General features: G+C 37.9%; 1 protein-coding gene across 1 annotated transcript in view; it reads right to left on the reverse strand.

The window, feature by feature from the left end:
* PCDH11X (protocadherin 11 X-linked) overlaps positions 1–23746 on the reverse strand; it is a 513397-nt gene that overhangs the window by 330818 nt on the left and 158833 nt on the right. The gene's annotated exons all lie outside the window — the stretch shown is intronic.

Consider the following 23746-nt stretch of genomic DNA (forward strand, 5'->3'; position numbering starts at 1 on the left):
CTGAGGCAATGTAATTAACCAGTTATACTTCTTATTAAAGTTGTCTTTTCAGTCATCACTGATATTTGTAACTTGCCATCTGAAATAACAGTTTATCTGCCTTCACCACAGTGCTGTATTACAGAATGCTGAGTTTATTGTGCGTTTTTGTCAGAAAAATATCAAAACAAATAAATAATCATAAAAAGGCACCCTGTTCTCAACCTTCCTACTAAAGAATCCTATATACATATATATAATTATATGTGGATATATGAACATACATGCTGAAGTCTGGATACAAACATGATACATATGTGGCTAACAGTATTTTCTGGAATTCTTTGTGGGACTACTCTTTGCAAAGAATGGCTGAAAAAAATCAAAACATGAAGTTACACTAACCTTTTAATAAAGAACTTTCATTCTGCAAGAGAAAAATAGCTTAATTACTATCTCAGACCCTTTTTCATGTTTTTTATTACACAGGTATGGCAAGACAACCATTTAAAATGCAGCCCTGAAGACAACAAAAGTAAAGAACAGACTGCCAAAGCCTATGGATTGATGCCTCCTCCTTCTGAGAATATGCAGACTGGTATTCTGTTTACATTTATTTCATTTTTGAAAGCCACAATAGAATATTCCTCCTATGAATTCTGAGAATTAGTGTCTCCACAGATGTGAAGTTGATAAGACAAAAAGTGATTTGCCTTGACCTTTCTAAATGGTTTTCTGGTGGTTTTGTTTTGTTGTGGGTTTTTTTTTTTTTTAAGTTTCAAAGGCATTATAACTGAAAATGGAACAAGAATGATACTCAAAATACTAAGAACTGGCAATTTTATCCCTGCATCATTTTTGCTAACACATATTTTTAAAAACCAAAAATTGCTGCCTTTTTCATTTTGAAGCTGAGCTATACAAGATTTGATAGTTTAGTTGCTTTGTTTGTTACATAGTATTGATTTCAGGCTTCAAACGCCAATACAAACAAATTTGCACCCCAATTAGCTTTCATTAATCAGTTTGTTTCCTGGAGCTATATACTACCACATAGCAAACACCGGCTAAACTACTAACTGAAAGCAGCAATATGAAATTGTAACCAATTAACTAGAAGGAGGAAAAAAAAAACCCAAACAAAAAAGCAATGTTATAACCTTAGCCTTCCACTGATTTCTCTTGTGTGCCAACCAGAATCTGGTTCGGATTTTTAAGTTGAGAATTTTCCTGTTAAAGAGATCAATACAGAGAACAACAGAAGAGAGACAATAAAATACATACAAGTGCAATAGACTCTGCAGGAAAACTGAGAGATTTCCCCTTTAAGCAAACATTTTGACTAGAGTGGAATGCAACGCAACATATTTTTTAATGGATGAAAATATCTATTCTTGATCATTTTGATTACTAGTTAAAAGGAGAAAGGGCAGATATGACCACAATTCTAATTGTGAGAAGCCATAGCAAAGACCACGGGGCAATCACGAGATCTTAGGCGGCCAAAGACGGCTCATCTAGCTTTGAAAGTAGGACAAGGCAGGGCCAGCTGCTCTTAAATCGCAGGTAATTATCTTAAGACCTTCTTCTTCTTCCCCCTTCCCTTCTCTTCCCTTGAGCTACAACAATAAAAACTTTTTAAATGCATATGCAAATAAATAATTTAACTAAATCACTTTGATCACTAGAAACTGTTAGTTAACATTAGAATGTTTCAGCTGAGAGAGATTCAGAGAGATTAATTTGTCTTCCACTGTGCACAACAGCTATTCAAAATCCTCTAAAGACCAGGCTGTGTTGTAATGAAGCATATTTACAGCTTTCTTTATATTTTATTTAGCAAGTAAATACTCTGGCATTTTCAAGCTGAAGGATTCTTATTTGTTTTCATGGAACACATCTTTCCAAACACCAGCGTGTGCAGAGAACATTACTTTATTTAAAATGTACTCTGTTCACAAGCCAAAAACCACCCGGGAAATTCTTGCCATGGGTCTCCAGATTTTTGTGTCATATTTTAGTGTTCATGGATATTAAATTTCCTACCCAACCATACCCTTAGATTTGGAAGAACATCATGATGCCTTGCTGACTGCAGCTATTAGCACCTTTTTGCTTTCCAGAGACCCATCCTAGTTAAAACTGCTCGCTAGACGACATTTCTTCCACACCTCAAAACCACATCACTAAATGGCCTATGAAATTTCTAGGGGGCTACACACCATTACTCTTTAAATACCGCAGAGTAGAGCATTAATGAGAGCTGAATATTTATTCAGATTTCAGTATCCTGATTTACAGATGACACCCTTCAGTGGACAGTTTGATGATGACCAGGAAAACCTTATACTTAACTTTAACACAAACTTTCTTAAAAGCAAATTGAAAATAGAAATACTTTATGCACCACCCAAAACAGACTTTACTGTTTCACATAGCTGCAAGAAGAAGAAATGACAGAGAAACCACACTTAATCTATCAAACTAGGATTACATTTTAAAGGCCTCTCTCTTCCTGTATCCAGCTGACTTGCTTTAGATGCTTTCCTGACAAAACCTCCTCAGGGACTCTGTCTTCCTCAGGTTTCTTTAGTCAGAGCAGCCCATTTGAAAATGGAACCTGTTAGCTTTTAGAGTTAATCTCCGTTTTGTGTTTTTCAAGGAGCTGAGCAGATTTAACACATTCCCCCCTCCCCAGCCTTGTTCTCACATCCTAAACGTTTATTTTTAATTGCTGTAAGAAATAGTTATAAAATGTATCCAAATGAATGAAATATGTTGATTATTTTATTCCTTCTTTGAGATGCAAATGTTGTTTTCCCCGATCAGGCATGCTCTCTTCATCTGACTGAGCAATGAGTTAGTGATCTGCTGGCCCTGTGAGAAGTTACGCTTTTAAGCTCTTCCCCCTTACTCATCTGGTAATCAAAGACCTGGAGGTAGACACATTCTGCAACACACTGATAGTGGAAAGTGTTTGTATCCACTGAACTTTTATTTTTCATCAACCTGTGCATATTGTCCTTTAGATAACCTCCAAATAAGATTAAGTATATGTTACGCCATGTGTCTTTTCATTGAAACTAGATATAGAGATAATAAGTCACTTTCAAGTGACAGTAGTTTTGGAATTTAAATCTCTTCAAGGAATATTGTAATATCATCAAAAAGTCTTCTGTGGAGATGCACACTTTCATGTCTTTAAAGACATCAAATATCATCAACTCAGAGATGTAACTCCCTGCATCCCTTCCACAATCTAAACCTCTCGTAACACAGTGCAAGAAGGTATCAATGGGTTTAGGCTAACTATATACACTTATGTTATCCTAGTCTTTCACATGAATTTGTAGTGCAGATTCTTTTTATTAAACAGTGGAATTAATTATGTGACATTAGATTATTAGTAGGTAAGTGCAGAATTACACATTTTATACATGTTCACCAGAAGCAGATTTTTAAAATCCCTTGTGAAGATCACTGTATGCAGCTGACTACCTGGACTGACGTAGGAGGGATTAAGTATTATAGCACAATTCTTATGGAGCATTTCAGCTGCATAAACTTAAAAATTATGACTTGTTTTGTGACAATGACTAGCAGCCTCATGGACCAAATGGAAGGTGGTACACCACTGCTAGCAGTCAAGTATTAATCGAGAAAAAACACAGTATTTTACGAACTCCCAGCTTTCTATTTCAGTCTTAAAGTAACTAGCAAGTTTTTATTCCCGCAGGCCATAATTACTAGTAAGTGGAGGAAGCTCATGAACTGAAGATATAACAATTGTGATTTTCATAATTAAGGATAAAATTTTAAACATGGTTCAGATTTAAAGGAAGAAGAAAATTAACGTTAGACTAAAAAGATTTCAGAGCTAAGACTTTCATAATCCTTATACCAATGTTGTATTGAAGCTTTGCCATTCACTTTAGGGGATAAAAACCACAGTTTAAGAGCTATAATATTTAAAAATTAAAGAGGTAAGAAAAGCCAAGTTGAAAAGATATTTTCTCACACATGTCTAGTCAGTAGACCTAGCAAGTATGCTTTTGTATACAGGATGTCATCATAAGCTGTGCCATGATTTGGAACATGGTTTAAAAAGACTGCCATTTCAAAACTGAGGGATATAAATCATGCTCATAATATGATCTGAAGGAAAGAAAATCCCCAATATGCCCATCTGTCCTGGTTTCAGCTGGGATAGAGTTAACTGTCTTCCTAGTAGCTGGTACAGTGCTATGTTTTGAGTTCAGAGCGAAGAATGTTGATAACACTGATGTTTTCAGTTGTTGCTCAGTAGTGTTTAGACTAATGTCAAGGATTTTTCAGCTTCTCATGCCCAGCCAGTGAGAAAGCTGGAGGGGCACAAGAAGTTGGCACAGGACACAGCCAGGGCACCTGACCCAAACTGGCCAACGGTGTATTCCATACCATGTGACGTCCCATCCAGTACAGAAACGGGGAAGTGGGGGGCAGGGATTCGCCGCTCGGGGGACTGGCTGGGTGTCGGTCGGCGGGTGGTGAGCAACTGCACTGCGTATCATTTGTACATTCCAATCCTTTCATTATTGCTGTTGTCATTTTATTAGTGTTATCATTATCATTATTAGTTTCTTCTTTTCTGTTCTATTAAACCGTTCTTATCTCAACCCACGGGTTTTGCTTCTTCTCCCGATTTTCTCCCCCATCCCACTGGGTGGGGGGGAGTGAGTGAGCGGCTGCGTGGTGTTTAGTTGCTGGCTGGGGTTAAACCACGACACCATCTTTGTTCTCAGGAGATCAACTGAATTGCAACTCTGCTTTTCCTCTGCTTGTCACAGAACAGCAAGACAAAGTGTGTCTGTAAACGTCGGTGACAGCAGCAGGTACTAGCAAGGCTGCAGGAAGGCTTTGAAGTATGAAAATTCCAAACTCAGAGTGCCAAATTCTTACCTGGTCCAAACTGGAGATGGTTTTATTGAGATCAACAATGTTAACGCTTCATACTACGTAAAGGTTTGGCCAGAAGAGTGGAAGCCTTACTGTGTGGACAATTTTGTTGCTGTGTGGAATACAAAACTGCTAACAGAGCAGGCTGGTGGGCCAAATCCAGCCCTTGTCTTTAGCATTAGGAGAACCCCCAGAGGACAGCAGATACAGGGTGACCACTCAGGACTATCACTGTCTACAGCAAACTACTGTTGAGGGAGCGATCTCACGTCTTTCCCTTGCATCAGAACAATTTAACAGATGGTTAAATTGCAAAGAGAGTTGCTTCAGCAACCTGAGCTGTATTTCTCATTTGGCTTGTTTGGTATTCCCTTTCGGATCATAAACAGAATCACCCCCATCACTAAGAGATCACTGCATCCAGCTCAAGTGTGCAGAGAGATTCGAATTGGGAGCCCCCGCTTTCACCAGCACTTCACAGTGTCATCAACCAGGTTGATGATCTCATCATGAGAGTCCGAGGCCCAAAACAATCCACCAGGTACATAAAATGATTATAACCTTAAACAAAATCTATTCTTACTTTACAATCTCTTTCCGGATTTCATCTTCATACAAGTATATAAAGGAATGTAACATAGCCCTTAGTTCTTGTACTAAGTGGAGGGATACTTGACTACCAGCAGGAAAACCTACTAGAGCTGTCTGGGGTGAACATTTTTCTAAATAGCATTTTTTGTTAAAATTGTAACATATATGTTTAATTATCACAATAAATTTTTAAGGAAAGCAAAATTACTGCTAAAAACCCATTGAAACAAAATTTCCAAGAGACTTTTTATTCCCATGCAATACTTGATTAGTCTTTTCTTTATTATTTTGCTACACAGTTATTAATTTTATTACTTAGAACAGGACAATTTGTAATACATTTGATTTAAAATGGCATTCAGCTGTATACTAGCATTATATACCAGTATTGCCATAGCTGTCATACACTAACATAAAATAAAGAAGGAAACATTTTTGGAGGCTTTTGACACTTGCAGAAAAGCTAAAGAAGTCATTGGACAACATTATCTGATGGGATACTGTGGTGGGTTGACCCTGGCTGGACGCCAGGTGGCCACCAAAGCCGTTCTATCACTCCCCCTCCTCAGCTGGACAGGGGAGAGAAAATATAACAAAGGGCTTGTGGGTCAAGATAAGGACAGGAGAGATCACTCACCAATTACTGTCACAGGCAAAACAGACTCAGCTTGGGGAAAATTAACTCAATTTATTACAAATCAACCAGAGTAGGGTAATGAGAAATAAAACCAAATCTCAGAACACCTTCCCTCCACCCCTCCCTTCTTCCCGGGCACAACTTCACTCCCGGATTCTCTACCAACCCCCCCAGCAGCACAGGGGGACGGGGAATGGAGTTTACAGTCAGTTCATCACACGTTATTTTCTGCCACTTCATCCTCCTCAGGGGGAAGACTCGTCACATTCTTCCCCTGCTCCAGCGTGGGGTCCCTCCCACGGGAGACAGTCCTTTGTGAACTTCTCCAGCATGGGTCCTTCCCACGGGCTGCAGTTCTTCACGAACTGCTCCAGCGTGGGTCCTTTCCACAGCGTGCAGTCCTTCAGGAGCATGCTGCTCCAGCCTGGGCCCCCCACGGGGTCACAAGTCCTGCCAGAAAACCTGCTCTGTGGGCTCTTCTCTCCACAGATCCGCAGGTCCTGCCAGGACCCTGCTCCAGCGCGGGGTTCCCACGGGGTCACAGCCTCCTTTGGGAACCCACCTGCTCCAGCGTGGGGTCCTCCCCAGGCTGCATGTGGAGATCTGCTCCCCCGTGGACCTCCATGGACTGCAGGGGGACAGCCTGCCTCACCGTGGTCTTCCCCACGGGCTGCAGGGGAATCTCTGCTCCGGCGCCTGGAGCATCTCCTCCCCTCCTTCTTCACTGACCTTGGTGTCCACAGGGTTGTTTCTCTTACATATTCTCACTCCTCTCTCCAGCTGCCATTTCCATCTGTCCCAACTTTTTTTTCCCTTCTTAAAAATGTTATCACAGAGGCGTTACCACTATCGCTGATTGGCTCGGCCTTGGCCGGCGGCGGGTCCGTCTCAGAGCCGGCTGGTATGGGCTCTCTCGAACACAGGGGAAGCTTCCAGCAGCTTCTTACAGAAGCCACCCCTGTAACCCCCCCCACTACCAAAACCTTGCCACACAAAGCCAATACAGATACCTTCACAGATGACAAAGTTAGGTAAGAAAGTAGAATTTGAAAGGTTAACTTAAAGGGATATTGCCATCATGTTAAAATGCTTTATTTGCCAAATATCGCATTGATATTTCATTACAGATTTACCACTGAAGCATAGTAACTGAACGAAGTATAGGCAGCCATAATTAATTGTAAAACAACATACTAGTGTTGAAGGTGTATTATTAGTTATTACGTTTCAAATAAGGAACTATGTTTATCATTCACTCATCAAAATGTGCTTTCTTCACATAGATTATCCAATTAGTAGCAGACAAATTGTTTAAGGCCTGTTGTTATCACTATTACACAAATAGTTTTAAAAAATATAAGAAACACAATGGCCACAATCACTTTTTGAAGCATTAAAAGCCAAACAGAAAACAAACAAAGACTTGACAACATGTGTTTGCTAAATAGCACTTTAATGGAATTACCTAAGAATACAATATTAAAATTTTTGGCAACACTGTATACTCAAAAGATCAAATAGCTTTATGCTTCTAGAAGTAAGAAATATGCTGAAAAATGTTTTTCACTGCATATTCTGAGTTGAGGTACAGGCAGCTTCTCTCTGCTACTTGAAACTACAGTGCTGCAGTGGATGACTATTTCTTTAGCCTGCATTTTGAGAAACCACGCGCAATGAAAAAGTACCTCAAAATATGATTTATAGAATGTAACTTCATTTGTAAAAGACCTTCAATTTCATAAACTACATAAAGGAAATCTTTTTGCTGACTTCATATAGGTACCAAAGGGATGCCTACAAGGGCACTTATAAACTGTGAGTGCCCACATTTGACTGGACCCGAGACGGCTTTGCAGAAGAATCATTTCTCCTGCCCAGCACAGCACTGACCTGTGCTGCTGTGTGTGGCTGAGGGGAAGGACCAGAGCCAGCCCACAGGGCTCCAACCCCAGAGACAGCAACAGAGAAACTCCTCTGTGTTTTCAATAAACAAAAGCTGAACAGTTTCAGCAGATAGCGGTCAAAGTGCTCCTGCTCCTATGAAAAAAGTAAGAAGCTAGTAAAACATATCCAGATTAATTTATGTTGGAAAAATGTACGTAGAGGAAATTGGATGAATCCCCTTCCTCAAAAGACCCAACTTTGATCCTTAAAATCCTTCAGTAAGTTTAAATTAACTACAAGTAATCGCTATTCACCACTGCAGCCTTTTCTTTACCCTCGGAACCTCACTTAAGGCTTTGATCTCATTCTTACCCAGCTAATTTCATTCTGCTTAAATATTACAGATTGCTTTGATAAAGTCTTCCTGTGCTTCTCTATTTTACAGGTCTGACTTCAATAGCACCACTCAATACAGCTGCTAACTTAAAGCCACATTTGCAAAGTAGAATCTATAGGTCACTTTATCTGTGAGGATATTATATTGCTAAAAAATATGAAGGTTTCCTGATCAGTTTATTACATCTGTAATTATCCAAAGCCAAGCCAATTATGTCAGAAAAAGGACAAATTGCCTAGACTGACATTAAATAGCTTCAACCAGAAAGTCTTAATTTACACGCTGACTGGACTGCAAAAATTTACCTTTATATTTTTATGATCCCATATTTAACCAACTATGAACGAACCTTTAGGAAAGAAGCCATTAAAATGCAATTATATATTTGTCTATTCATTCTATTGTTCAGCTTCTCTCCGAGGCAACTACAAACGTTTAACACAGAGAGAACCAAAAGCTGACAGAGACAGTCGGGTGCTTTCTGAGCTGAAAGCTTGCTGCTCCGTGGACTACGGAGACAATGTTGCATCAGGAAAAGGGACTTAGACGTCAAAGTGATTTTGTCAACGCTCATTTTGTTATTGTTATCGTAACAGTGTGAAGTCAAACACAGTGATTACAAATTGGAGGTACAATAAAATTATGATATAATCCTGCTACTCTTATGAAGCCAAAACTTAATTATGGCAGAGGTTTTCACGGAATAAGGACTGTGCAAATATGCAAACCACATAAAATAAAATGCTAAAAATAAAAAGTTTACTTTATTCCAAGTCTGTATATGTACCTTTCACCAGCCCATTTAAGTGCCTTTTTTATTTCAGAGCTACAACTGACAATACTAGTAATAAATCCAATAAGCTGGACTCCATTTCATCAGCCAGTGGATGTGACACTAATTGTCTTTCTCAAGAGGGACTTCCAGGACAAACAGAATTCCTTATTTCTAAAACAAATGAAGAACAAGATTACACATTATTGAATTCAATGACAAAATAGCAGTTGACTTCATTAAGCATAAGCAAGTCTCCTAAAGAAAAAAGACCAAGGCTACAAGTCGGAGAGTAGAACCTGTATTTGTGTTCTTCATTTTCCACTCTCTTATAAACGTAACTGAGAAAGGGAGACTTTCTTCTGGACACCTCATATAATTTCCATGGCATCACTTAGGCATAATGAAATATAAACAGGAAAGTTAAGGGGATGGTAGTTTACACGAGCTAAAAAATCTGGTCCAATCTCTTTGCAATAAAGCGATTCTTCCAAAATTAAGACAAAGGTCTAAATGCAATACAGCTAGATCACAACACCACAAATGGAAAACCCAAAATAATTAAATACACACTTATAGAGTACCAGCTGTGCTGACACGTTAAATATTGAAACAGTGATGTTATTTAAAAAAACACTAGATTTATCTGGAGGGTATTAATAAATATCTAATATACAGAAGAGTATCTGAACTGTGTGCTGCATCTCACTTCTTTTTGAGGGTGTAAGGTCTGCCATAAGCTATTAATAGGATTTTATTTTCTGCAAATCTCAACCTTATGAAACTGAGAGCACACAGAAATAGCCTATGAAAATGCCATTCTCCTACACAGAAAGAAAGAAGTCTGAATATAACAGAAGAGCACCTTGATTTTTTCACACATTGTTATTGTACCTAGAAATTGTACTCTGCTGAATGCCGTACAGGACTTTATGACAGAGATTTTGATAATAGAATGTTCAGCAAACAAATTCTAACTTCTCACCCTGAATTTAATCAAATACTTTTCCAGAAAAATCTTTTGGAACATCATACATGAGAAGGATAGTGTTTCTAGCACCTCTTCAAAAAGTAATTTAAAGATGGAATATGTCTTGAAAGCAGTATCTGAAGGTATTCTTGGAAATACCTACCATGTGTTTAATTTTTTCTATTTAATGTCTTGACTGTGGCAACAGATACTGAACTATAAAAATAATTGATTCTTGAGCACTGAGAAGTGTTTCTTCTCTGTGTATAATGCATTCAGTTGATGTGCTTATGTCATAGAGATGCGAGTGTGAGCAAGGAATAAAACACTCAATAAATTTGTTGGCCTGAGGATTTCAGCAGAAAGAGTCGTAGTAAAAATCCACCACTACAGAACATTACAAAGATATTATTTCATTCCTGAAACATGTGAACCAAATGCAAAAAAAAGAAAAATCCCTCCTTTTGATTGCACAAACACATATCTATATCAGATTCTTCTAATTTGTATTCGGATTCAATTTCTTCTTTAATTGCAGCGTCCCAGAGTGTAAATCAAAGTTCTAGGTGAGATTGCAGATAAGTTTATTTCTATATAATATATATAATGCAAATATTGTCAGTGCTGAAAGAATTAGCCTTTTTTCTCTTCAGTTAGCTTGTGAAGTATCATCAACTATACCCATTTGACAATTCTCTAGTGAAGGGAAAAAGGCAAAATAGTAACCAGAGATATATGGTATTATAATCTCATACTGGATGTTTGACTACTATGAAAAGAAACGTTCTTCCAACTACTTGTGGAAGTTGTAATTTTGAAAATACGAAAAATCATGAAAATCATTCAGAATGGAAAAACATTTTGCACTGCATAAACTGCATTGTGCTGCTACTTTGCTAAGTGCAAACAGTGACTTTCAGCCTCTCTGTATTTCCAGTATCTTCAAACTTAATTCAACAGTAAGGTCAAATTTGGTGTCATACTAAAAGATATCCCTAAGTATCTGCAAAATAATTAAGGTAAGACAATCTTCTTCCAACTGCCACAGTAAATTTGGATTAAATGCTATCTATCCAGAAAGCAGTTTTTGCAATACTAAAATGTGGTAAAGACCCTAAATGTTTAACTTTTTGGAAAGTCTGTTGAAGGAGATATACAGGATAGAGAGTATAATGGAATAAATGTTCCACGCTCTTGGAAATGCTGAATGTGTAGAGCACCTTCATACTGCAGCAAGCCACTCACTTTCATGCAGAATACAGGTAATAGGTAGAGCCGCAGCTAATTAGGCTTATTACAAAAGCATCAGCTTAACACATGAATAAATCATCTGCACTCTGCATGTGCAATGGGCACCTGCTCTCTTTCAGCATTCAATGGGAGCCGGGAAGACAGGGCAACTGTAAGACACCGCTACCAGGCCAAGTCATCTATAGTCTGCTTCTGGGTGCCTAAGGCACCAACTGTGAATTGGAATAATAGATCTGGAATCACATTTTTGCAAGGCCACCACTGGTCTTGTGACCACAGGCAACCCATCACATTGTGAGGAAAGGGATAAAAGGCAGAGAGTAACCAGCTGGCATTTTAAAATTAGACGTTTGAATAATATTCAAGGATGTTAGGAAAGGAGAAGGCTACAGGTAAGATTGCACCCATGGCCCTGATACAGGCTATGTATCACAAGGTGGGAAAAACCCCTCAGAGATTGGACCTGTCTTCAGGGCTTTCTTTTCACCCAGAGGGGTGCGCACATCCATGCACTAGCTCAAAAATGGACTTTATATTCCTTCACATCTCCATGTGTCATGTCCTGTGACTGACTTTTTCGTACCCGTATTTACTGTGTCTGAATGAAGGATCTCAGCCTCCCCAACTTTATTCCTTACATGCAAGTAACAAGTAAATACACTCCTATTCGTATGTAAGAACAGTAGGGAAATCTTATTTCAGTGACACTTTCAGAAGACATGTATCTGAAGCCAAATCGGCATAAGGCAAATGGATTTTTTTTAGTACTCTGAAGTGGCTCCTTTGCTTACTCACCCCACATACATTTACCCACCCGCTGCTCTCGCTAGTATCTCACCGGTATCTGCTTCACTTTCAATATTGAGTTCCTTTAAAATAAGCTAAATTGGGAACTATTTGATGTCTCCCGAATTAGCTCTTTCTAACAGGAACATCATCTTGAAAGAAGCCTAGCCACCCGGGAAACTCTGTCAAATGCAGCAGACATCAAAGAGAAAACGCTGCCTGCCATCCTCTGCTCAGCTCTGCAAGAAGAATTCACCCACCCAGGCTTCGCTTTTCTAAAGCTCTGGCTATTCTAGTATACGCAATCTACAAGAAAAGCAAATGCAGACAGTTTTCCTGCATTCTGCACATCTCTTTGGAAAGCCAACAGCCCCTGGGCTACAAGGGAGCTCTGCTGGAGACAACAAACCGTACCTCTGACATGCAGCAGCTATTCCAGCAATGGCCGTGATTTCACCACAGAGATTCTTTACGTAGAATTTTCTCTTCTGCATTACTTCGGCACACGTGACTATCTACCCACATGTTATTATCCAACACACAGAGAAGTAAGCACTGCTGTGGGCACCAAGGACTTTTTAACTTCTCTTCATACTGCAAATGTATATTGAAGTGAGAACATGCAGCCAAGGTAGCTGAAATAAATTCAGGTATCACGGTTCCCTCCCACCTTTCAACAAGCGTACTGAACACATTTTCATGTACGCTTTTTGGCCATTCCTGTGCTCTACTTTCAGACAATAAATAGGCTATCTTGACATCTCTCTGATTAGTACTCACACCTCCATACTGCTTGCCATTTCACCAATCTAGACTATTTTCATTATCTGAAGCAGCAATGGCCCCTACTAATCCTGTCAAGAAGTTTGTACAGACTCATGGTAATCTTGGAGCAATAATCTTGCAGCAGTTTGTGGCTGACATGAGCAAAACCCGTGACTTTAACAAAGAAGAACATCGAACAAAACGAAGTGTTTCTAAGAAGCTGCAGGAAGAACATGAGATAAGGAGGCTAGACATCAGTGTACAGGAAAGATAAAGCGATTAAAGGAAGGGTACTCAGGAGTAATGAAACATATTTCTTTTTTTCATTCAGTAGTAATTCCAGGTGGTCTCTAAGATCTCTTGGCATGACAAACCTCACACTGCTGCCACTGCTACTTGCAATTCCCATTTGGTTATTTATCAGTTTAACTGTCAAAAGACATACAAAAATTGCTTTAGCAAAACCAGATGGTCTCAGCCCCAATGCATGAAATAACAGGTCTTTCTTACATTGTAGTATCTGAAATATCACATCTTGTAAAGTTGCAGTGGCTGCAAAGAAGATTTGACTGGTTAAAAGGTAGAATTATCCAACTATTCCTTCTTCTGTAATAATCTCAATGTGTAGGTATATGTAAAACAAAGGAATGTCATTCTTCTGAGTAAAACAACCAAAAAAATCCTTTACTATTTAATCATAATAGTGTCTGCATATGCAAGAAAAACATGAAAACAAGTTTTCTTTCTGGAACAAATATTCGACCCGTCAAGAATAGCACTTGATGTCAGGATTCTGAAGTTGTGGACGAAATGACAGACCAGCAGAGGGAATGTGATAACAGATTAATGAGATGTGCTCCGTGCAGTCATAAAAGTACTTGAAATAAGAAACAAGGAAATGGGGGAAAAGAGAAACAACAGCAGAAAGAAAGGAGCTGCTTTCTGAGCCTTCTGTTGTGATCCTGTGAAAAATGCGACACAGAACTTTATAAAGAAATTTCAGAAACTGTGCATCAAGAGCCAAGGGAGTGAACTGGAATACACTCTGAATATGCGTATTTGCCTTCGCATACTCATGAACTACAACATTTGTTATGTGATATTTGGGGCCCTCACTATATTTGTTTGGACTGACACTAATTAAAGGCAGCTATATATCCACCATTTAAAAAAACTATCAGCATGTGCACTTCTACAGAAAGGAACAGTCCAAATATACAATCAATTGCACATTTTTATATATCTGCCAACCAGCTCAAGAGGAATCCTCATCTGGCAGGTAATAGAACTGCAGGTTAGATTTGTTGATTTTCTACAAGCCCATTCTGACTCAGAACAGTAATAATGACTCTGTGACCATGTTATTCTCTTGGTATTCCCCTTTCATTTCTTATTAATGCCCGTTCACATGGTGTGCCACAACTGCATGCTGTAATGCACTGAGTAGCAGCTAAGACCAATGCCAACTCTTACTTGCACAGTGTATATTTAAACTGCCGGTTTACCTGCTGGCATACAACTCTCAGCATGGGGATTACTCAGAAAGGGAAGAGAGTGAATGCTGGCCTTCCCAGAGGAATGAATACCTCTTTACAACTTTACTTTTGTGGTGAACAGCAATGAACAGGTCCATGGGACATCTTTGTATCTTGTCTCATTTCAATGTTCCTACTATACATACCAATGAATATGCTTCAGGATTCTACAGATTTGCCTCTAAAGATCTACATAATAGGAAATGTATTCTTTCCTAAACTTATTTGCTTGAAATAGTATGCATATGATGTTTATATATCTGCCTGAACAGTTTGGAAACTTCATCTATTCCATCCCTGCATTAATTACAGGAATATTTTCATTGTTGACAACTCAGGAGACAACACAGCATTAATTGCCTCTTAAACCTCACTGATCACAGTGCAAAAGGCAGACTTTCCAGCACTTAATGCTTAGCAAAAGCTGGGTTGTCATTTTTCAGAGATTACCCCATTCCTCTTGATGGTAACAAACTGGACCAGGGCAGAGACTCAGGCGAATACAACCTACTGCATTGACAGCGGAGCACTAGTAATGCAAGTGGCAGGAGTCAGGGTGAGGACAGCAGTATGGAACAACCAAGGATTACTGTCCCTGTGACAGTACTGAAATGTAGATAAAGCATAATGCAATGTATTATGTGTTCTTCAACACCTCAGAAAATCAGTAGCTCTTCAGCCAGATCTCACTGATAAGAAAAAGGCATATGGATCATCATCATCATCAGTATTACTAATTAAAAAATGCAGTCTGAGGTGAAAGAGGTAGTCATTAGCTTTAAGATATTTCGGGACATGTTTTAGTAGCCTGTTAACACGTCTCACACATACAGCACTAGGTCACCTTTAGCCCCACAGTACAACCAAATTCTAGCTTAACTAACTAGCAGAATATGCCCTGTCATATTTGGCTGTTATGATAAAATCCAAATGCAAATCTTGTGTCTTGAATATGATACTTTGTGTCTATGAAGATGCTAAGATACAATGAAATAATATGAGTGTATCCTGAATTTATGGATGTATAAAAAAAAGAAAAAAATAAAGAAAACGCAGTAAATTCTAACAGTATTTCCCTACTTCAGTAAAAAAACCCATTTTCGTTTACATTTAGGCTGCGTTTTATTTTTTGTGAAGAAAATGTGTAAGTTAGAACAGCTCATTCAACTTTTTAAGACATTTAATTCAAGAACATTAGGCCTCTTTCCTTTCTGAGATCTCAGTCACAAAATTTTTGTCACTCTATAAAGAATTACTTCAGTATTTATTAACTCAGCCTAAATGTGGAAATGAAAAGGGATAATTCACAAGACAAAATATACAGCAACAAGAAATTATACTGAAAATAGAGTCCGGTGTGAGGTTCAGCATAGTTACTGGTTAGACAGTCTAGATGGTACTAGACTGTGGAAATGCAAGGATTAAAGTATTAGAAGCAAGAGGGATCGTATTCAGAAGTCCTTACTTCTTCTAGCTGTTTTCAGGTATTTTTGACAAGTTTTCCTGGTCAAGAGTCTTAATTTGAAAACAAATAATACCAGTTCTGATCGATGAAATAACAAAAATCAGCTTTATAGAGGCACAGTTAAGGAAACTGAAGTATTACTGCATTTCAAGTTTGATTATAGGAAATAAAATACACCTACATAGTGAGACGCATGGTAGATTCTTATTTGTTGCCATTGTTTTTCTTCATGTAAAAATGGCCTTGGTTGTAAACTTAAATTTAAAAAAGGAAAAGAAATAGCACATTTGCTGCTGTCTTGCATTTCATACTGTTTTATTTATGAATATTTTTTTTTTACCTCAGAAGTTTAATGGAATTTTTACTGTGACTTTATAGCTGTGTGATTTATAATACATCAAACAAGTCAAATCAATCAGCAAAGGCTTAAAAATCAGCACAGGTTGATATGGCTCCTTTAAAACAAATCATTACAGCTGTTGGAACTCAAACATACATAACAAGGATTGACCACTAATGTGAGTTATTTTAAAATCTCATTTTCTTGGTAAGAAATGCTGCCCTTTGTATATAACTTTTTAATGATCTAATAAAACCATCTGCAGAAATACAACACAAACATAGTTCTTCCTTTTAAAGCTCTTCAAATACTTTATACCATTCTTTTAAAGGAAACCTATCCATATTCTCATTGATATGGAAAGTTAAATCTCTTTAAATACTCTATACTATTCTTTAAATACTCTATGCTATTCTTTAAATACACTATACTATTTTAAAGGAAACCTATCCATATTCTCACTGCTATGGCGAGTTAAATCAGCTTTTTAATTGGCATACCTCTGTCATTAAGCTTTAGAAGTAGTTATTCCTATTATGCTATAATCACATATACTTGAAACATTCTTTTTAAGTCAGACAATGTCTTTTCCATGATTTAAGTATCTAAATTACAGACAGCACAAGGCAGTGTAACTGTGACCAAAAACCAATCTGAGCTCAGACTTTTAAGATAATGCTTAAAGAAGTCATATAGTTATAAAGACTTTTAGAAGGGATATTTTAAAACTCCATCTTCTGTATGCAAGACGAACAAGCCCCTTGATGCTCCTTCCCATATTTTGCAACACCCTTCTGCCAGCAGCTTCCATGCCACATGAAACTAGGCACTAGGAACATTACAAACCACAAGATATTGTTCAAGTTTGGAATGAGCAGCTGCACAAAAACTGGGGGATGTGCACTTTGCCTGTTTGAGAGAGATTAGCTGATATTTTTTGACCAGCTTCTAGAAAAGCTGGGAAGTCTGAACTCTGGAAGCAAGGAGTGTTTGGTGCAGCTTGGCAGACAGAGCTGGCTAAGCAAGTAGGACTAATCAGAAAAACAGGGCAAGCCAGTTTACTTGGGGAGGTTCTTTTATCTTACAAGTAAATCTCAGCAGAAAGAGAGGTATATATACACTATATATGGGAGACCATTAGCCAGTTTTATCAGGAAGAAAAACCAGCAGATAATTTTGTACCTGAAGGGTATGCATATAGGATTTTATGGATATAAGTTATACACAAGCACTGAGATGTATTACACTCACTTGTTACTAGGATTGATAGACCTATGACTGTTAATTTTAATTTGTTATATTAAAATAAACTTCTTAAGCTAGAACTACATTTTGATTGTTAATTTAATACAATCACCCCAAAAAACCTGTCAATTTGAATAACCTACAGAATAGTATTTTATGTATGTCCTTGGAAGAGTCCCAACCACCAGCTAAGGTCACCTTGAGAACTAACGGCACTATACAATAAATAATAAAAAGAACTATTCCCAGTCCATTCAGTACAACAGATCCACTTTACAACCCATTACAAAGAAGAAAACCGATGACATTTCCTCCAAAAGATTCCTCCTTCCATTCTAAGCAGAACATGAAGTTGTAACATCCAGAACTCCATTAAGCCTGATACAAAATTGCAATATATCCTTGCATTTTTCTTTTGGCTATCAGTCCAAGGGATTTCTAAATTGGTGGTTAATGTTGTTCCCCAATTATCTGAATAGTCTGAGAATTAAACCATTGCCTAAACGCAGTTAATACTAACTTACACTAAATCTAGAACAGAGATGATGTACTTGAGTTTGATCAGTGTTCACCGGTACTCCCTACAGCTAGAGCAGAACCATTTATAGAGACTCTGGATCTGCAGGTAGGACAGAGATTTTCTTCTTAGCATTGTTTTGCGTAATTATACAGAGTTTGGTTTTCTTGTATTTTACTTTCTCTCACTGAATGTCCTGAAGGTGATGTGGGGTTTGTTCATTATTTTTCCCCTCAGAAACAATGTTTCGGCAACATTTGTGTTGATTCTTTAGTTTCTGTCAGATTCTTATTCTCTATCTTCCCAAAGATGAGCACCTGCCCTGCCTGTATGTTTACTCAAGAGTTTTTGTTTGTTTCTGTAGAAAGTGCTAATGAATAACAGAATGTATGTGCAAAGAGAACAGCATACTTCTGAAATCAGTACCAGAATGTGTGGTGGTGTCATTAGGTAATTAAAGAGAGCAGCACTTGAATTTCCTCTGAAATTCAGAAACCCCCTTGTTCCTAGATTGTCAGACACACGCAGTGCATTGCTCCCTGACCATTCCCCTAAAATTCATGTCATGATTATTTTCTCTCAAGCAGAAGTCATATAGAGAAAATGATCCTCCTATTCTCGCAGTGTCACTAGCAACTACAAAGTACTGTAATTCATCAGTTCAAAAAATGAGCACGAGATGAGACATGATGCAGTTATGAAACAGCCACTACTTCAGCATCCAGTTCTAGCCCCTTCTTTCCAACACATACTGAGTTATTCCAGACTACTCTGATTAATCTGATTGATTTTTTCCAAGATGCTATTAAATTTTGCTATTAACACAAATTTTAAAAACTTCACTAGGGAATGTATAAGGTTTTTTTTTCCTTTTAAGGAAGCTCTTTTCAGAAGTATTTTTAGTCCAGGTAGATGCAAAACCCACATAGAATATGCACATTGTCTCCATTTTTAGGTTTCAGCCATCATACTCTCCCTTGGTTTTAGAATGGATTTTCTTTTAAATATTTTTGCACAGGTTTCCCAAACCTGACTGTTACAACTCCAGCCTCACTGAAATTTGTACTTTGAATTCCTTTCTAGGAATAAAATTCAGTGAGTATAACACACAGTTTAATCAATGATTTCCTAGAAATATAAGATAGGAATATAAAGAAATAAATTATTGATGACTATAAGAAGCGAAAATGGAATGGTACTCATGTGAATATTGCTGGTGTCATATTTTGCCACACGGAATTTAATCATGATTACCTAACACATTTTTGGCATCTGGTCACTTCTGAAGGAGCTCATGTAAAGGACTGCACACTTAGGTGACTTTCAACACTGAGGTACTAGAGATACTATTTTCTTATTATAAAGATACTCTGCTTATCAGTGACAGTGAAACAGTGCCAAAATAATAAACATGGTCTTGTATTCAATTTTTGAAGATTTTTAACTCCTGTCTCGTAACATGAACATATGTCCATAATACAGTGAACCCAGAGGTAACAGAAATTTTGTAGGAAAGAAGAGTGTGCATGCATCAATGATTTCTGGAAGCAGTAATATTGCTAAAAAATCAGGCATCTAAGTCTGGTACTTAAAGGTGTTAAGTGGTGTAAATGGACATCAGCTCTTCTGATCAGGATCTCAGTGTACGTCTCAGAAACAAAACTGATTGGACTCTTCTAACATTTTATATACTTTGGTTCTGAATTCACTCACACAAGAGCAAGTGGATAACATTCTCTTTCATTATTCCTTTCTAGGAAGTTTTGACTACATAATTACGTTATAGTGAATGAGCCAAACTATGATGGAAGCAAAGTGAATAGACTGAAGGAAGGATTAGAAGCTAGTTATATGAATCCAAATGAAAGTAAAGAACTCTTGAATTTACTCCAGTCTTAAAAAACAAAACAAAACAAAACCACCCACACAAACCAAAAAATCCTCTGTAATTCTAAGTATATTGTGTACGTTTTTTCTTTGCCTTTTTTCTCCCTTTTCACCTGAAACAATTTACCTTTTTAATGAAGTTGTGGGGATTAATTTACTAATTTCTAAGAGCTTTGCAAACAACAGATTCTCTATCACATTGTTTACTAAACACTAGGGTCTGCTAAAATTGTATTATTTAGAGTGTCACATTTCTTTATAAATGTCTGATCTCTTGTAACTATTGCTGTTTGTTGCGGTTTAACCTCAGCTGGCAATTAAGCACCACGTAGCTACTTGCTCACTGCCCCCCACCCAGTGGGATGGGGGAGAGAAGTGAAAAAAAGTAATACTAATAATTAATAATAAAGAATTGGAATATACAAAAGAAGTGATGCACAATGCAATTGCTCACCACTCGCTGACTGATGCCCAGCCAGTCCTTGGTCAGTGATCTGCACCCCCCCCCTGCCCTGCCCCTGGCCAACTCCCGCCAGTTTATATACTGGGCATGGAATATCCCTTTGGCCAGTTTGGGTCAGCTGTCCTGGCTGTGTCCTGTGCCAATTTCTTGTGCCCCTCCAGCTTTCTTGCTGGCTGGGCATAAGCAGCTGAAAAATCCTTGACTTAGTCTAGACACCACTCAGCAACAACTAAAAACATCAGTGTGTTATTAACATTCTTCTCATACTGAACCCAAAACATAGCACTATACCAGCTACTAGGAAGACAATTAACTCTATCCCAGCTGAAACCAGGACACTGTTGCACACCCACTCATCAGTCGTGTAGAATACACATCCTCCAATACACCTCCATTTTCAGAGACACTTCTGGCTACTTCTGAATCCATTAATATTCTTGATGTCTCTTCTCACCCCTGATAACCATGATAAGGCACTGTCTTGTTCACTGTTGCTCTTAGCTTTCCATTTTTAGATCACGCATTGTTGCTGAATCTCTTTGTTAAGGCATCTATGCTTTTAATGCCTTGAGTCTATTATCTCAGCAAGCATACACACAAATTGAAAAAAAAAAGTATACAAACATAAGAGAAGATTTATTAATAGTTTGCTTTAGCACATTTTCCCCAAATATTGTTCTTTTCTATGGGTTTTAAGATTGTACAATAAAAGAAAAATAAGAAAGAAGAAATGTAACGTATACTCTAAATCCATTTGGCTCATTTTCTAAGGGTTTTTTTTCACTTAGTGGGATGAAGTCAAACACTGAGTTCAATGATGGCTAATAATTGAGGCTAAATACTCAATTAAACAAAACACAGAGCATTTAGAATGCATAGAATTCTTCTCAAGAAATGGAAGCTAGTGTTTTCTGCTTTATACTTATGTTTTTTCTTGAGACTCTTTACTAAAAGACAAGCATATGCAATCTTTTGTTATGCTGAGGATCCTGTGGGCAGATGTGTACTTGGGCAGGGTGAATTCTACACTGAGTGAGGCTTTGGTCATGGAATGCTAATTAACTCCGAACTAAGGACATTCTTCCTGAATTGGCTGTGATAATGCAGCAGAGGAACCAAATAGAAACAAAAATGGAAAGTATTTTGTGGCATTGGAAGCAAGGTCTTCTGCTGGAAAGAACCAAAAGGTGAGGTCTAATGAACAGAGAAAAGCAGGGAAGTCTTTTTCAGACTATTTCAAATCTATTTCAGACACCCATGCATCATGTAAGTGAATACATACATACACACACACAGACACAGACACACACACACATGCTCAGATTTCCTTAAGAAAATATGAGTTAACCTTGACAGATTTAATTCTGTCAACAGTCTTAAAATATAAGCAAATATTTTTTGTTCCCTCAGAAAAATCCTAAAATTCCCTAGAAAGATGATGCTTGTGAAGTCACCAGAGGCAGTTTTACATATGGCTTCCTCCTGTTCAATCTCTGAAGTCCATTCCCTTCCTTGTGGTTTCATTCCTTCAGTTCATTCTCATCACTTTTCTTCGTGGCAATCTATAACGCAGATCATGAGTATTTAAGTTTGTCTGGCAAAGTCTACTTGGAAAGAGGTAATGCTTGGATTTCAACAACTTGCCACTTTGTTTTGTAATTCTCTGTAACTATTTTCACATTTGGTCTTTTGAAAGAGTCTCAGGAATATATCCTCCCTTCTTCCTAAATGCAGTCCTACTCTGGTGATTCCTATCTAGGATGCTATCACAAAGATATTTTCAAAATCCTGACCGAACATGTCAAAATCCTTAGGAAGAAGGGCTTATGTGCCTAAAATCTTGCCTGCTATAAGCTTTGTCTTGGTTATATCCTTAAATCGTAGGAGCCACAACACTGTAAGTGTGCATCTTCTCTGTGCACTTAATCCTGCGAGGAAGCCAACTGGTCAGGAAGGGCAGAAGGCACTGCTGCTGTGCTACACGATAAATGGACTTGCCGGAGTCAGAGAGGCTGCCTGTGAGAAAACTGGCCATTAGACACAGGCAGACACTGCCAGATCATGTCATCTCAGCTGCGGTCTGCACCCTGCCCATGTCTGAGATCCCTTCGAAAGGAAAAGATAAGGTGAATTGTCTTGGAGTTGCATACAGCTGTGGATCCCATACACTTGACTGGTGTTTAGATAAATATCCCATATTATCACACTGGGGAGACAAGGAAAGGCATTTCTTTTTACATCAGTTACATCCTGTTTTATACTAAGTCTGTGGGCTCCTGGGTCTGTCTTGCTTTGTTTTTTCCTAGAGGACACAGGGCTCTGGTGCCCCGATCTAAAGATGATTTACAGATAGTGAGGATGATGTTGTAACAGCTCTCAGAATCTCACGTTTCCTTCTTTCAGGTCCTAATGCATAATAAAATATACTTTATCGCTCTGATCAAAAGCTCATAGAGTTCCACGGTAAAATCCAGTGACTGCAGGTGAGCTTGACATTTCAAGACTATGTCATGTTATATTTGTCTGTCTTTGTTTAGATTAAAGAAGCAGCAACTCTCCAACCGGAAATACATGCATTAGTAAAATTGGGCCAAAACTGATACTTAAAATAAAATGTATTTATTGTTGTAACATTTTAAATTCAAGCAATTAAATTATTCATCCCCATCAGAAAACTATCCTAATTCAACACCTGCAGTCTCTTTTTTTTACACTCAGTTTACTAGTGACAGAGAAAGAAAATACTCCTTCTTGTGAAATACTCAGATACTTCAGATGCCTAATAAAAATGCAGGTATATTATCTCCATGTTACTTATCTTGAAAGGAGGATGATGTTGAGACAATAAACTGTTTAAAAATAAATCCCTTTCTGACAATCCACGAAACAATAGGGAATGTATTCATCTCCATTTGCCTTACTTACTGGCAGTAAAAACTAACAGACAACATAGTCATCAGAATTACTTTGTCACAATTCCCCAGAGGTTTAGCTAATTCTTTTCAAGTCCATTTTATTAGTCAGGAAAAAAAAATTAAGTCAAATCCTGATTTAATAAGTGGTGGATTTGAATAAATTACTCTAGTTCTGTGTTCATTGAACTTGAAATGAATTGTTCCACAATCCATTGCCAAGCAACTAGAATATATCCTTAGGAAGTTCAACAACATACTTTTATTAAATTGGTAGGGTGAACAAACAGTTTACTGGGAACTTCAGGCTTATAAAATGAAGATTTATAAAAGTGGAGTTTTCCTCATTAATTCTGTCAATCACCTATAAATAAAAGCTTATGCTTAATTGATAGAATCACATTAGGTCTGAAAA

The sequence above is a fragment of the Harpia harpyja genome, chromosome 18, assembly GCF_026419915.1.
Source record: "Harpia harpyja isolate bHarHar1 chromosome 18, bHarHar1 primary haplotype, whole genome shotgun sequence".
NCBI lineage: Eukaryota > Metazoa > Chordata > Aves > Accipitriformes > Accipitridae > Harpia > Harpia harpyja.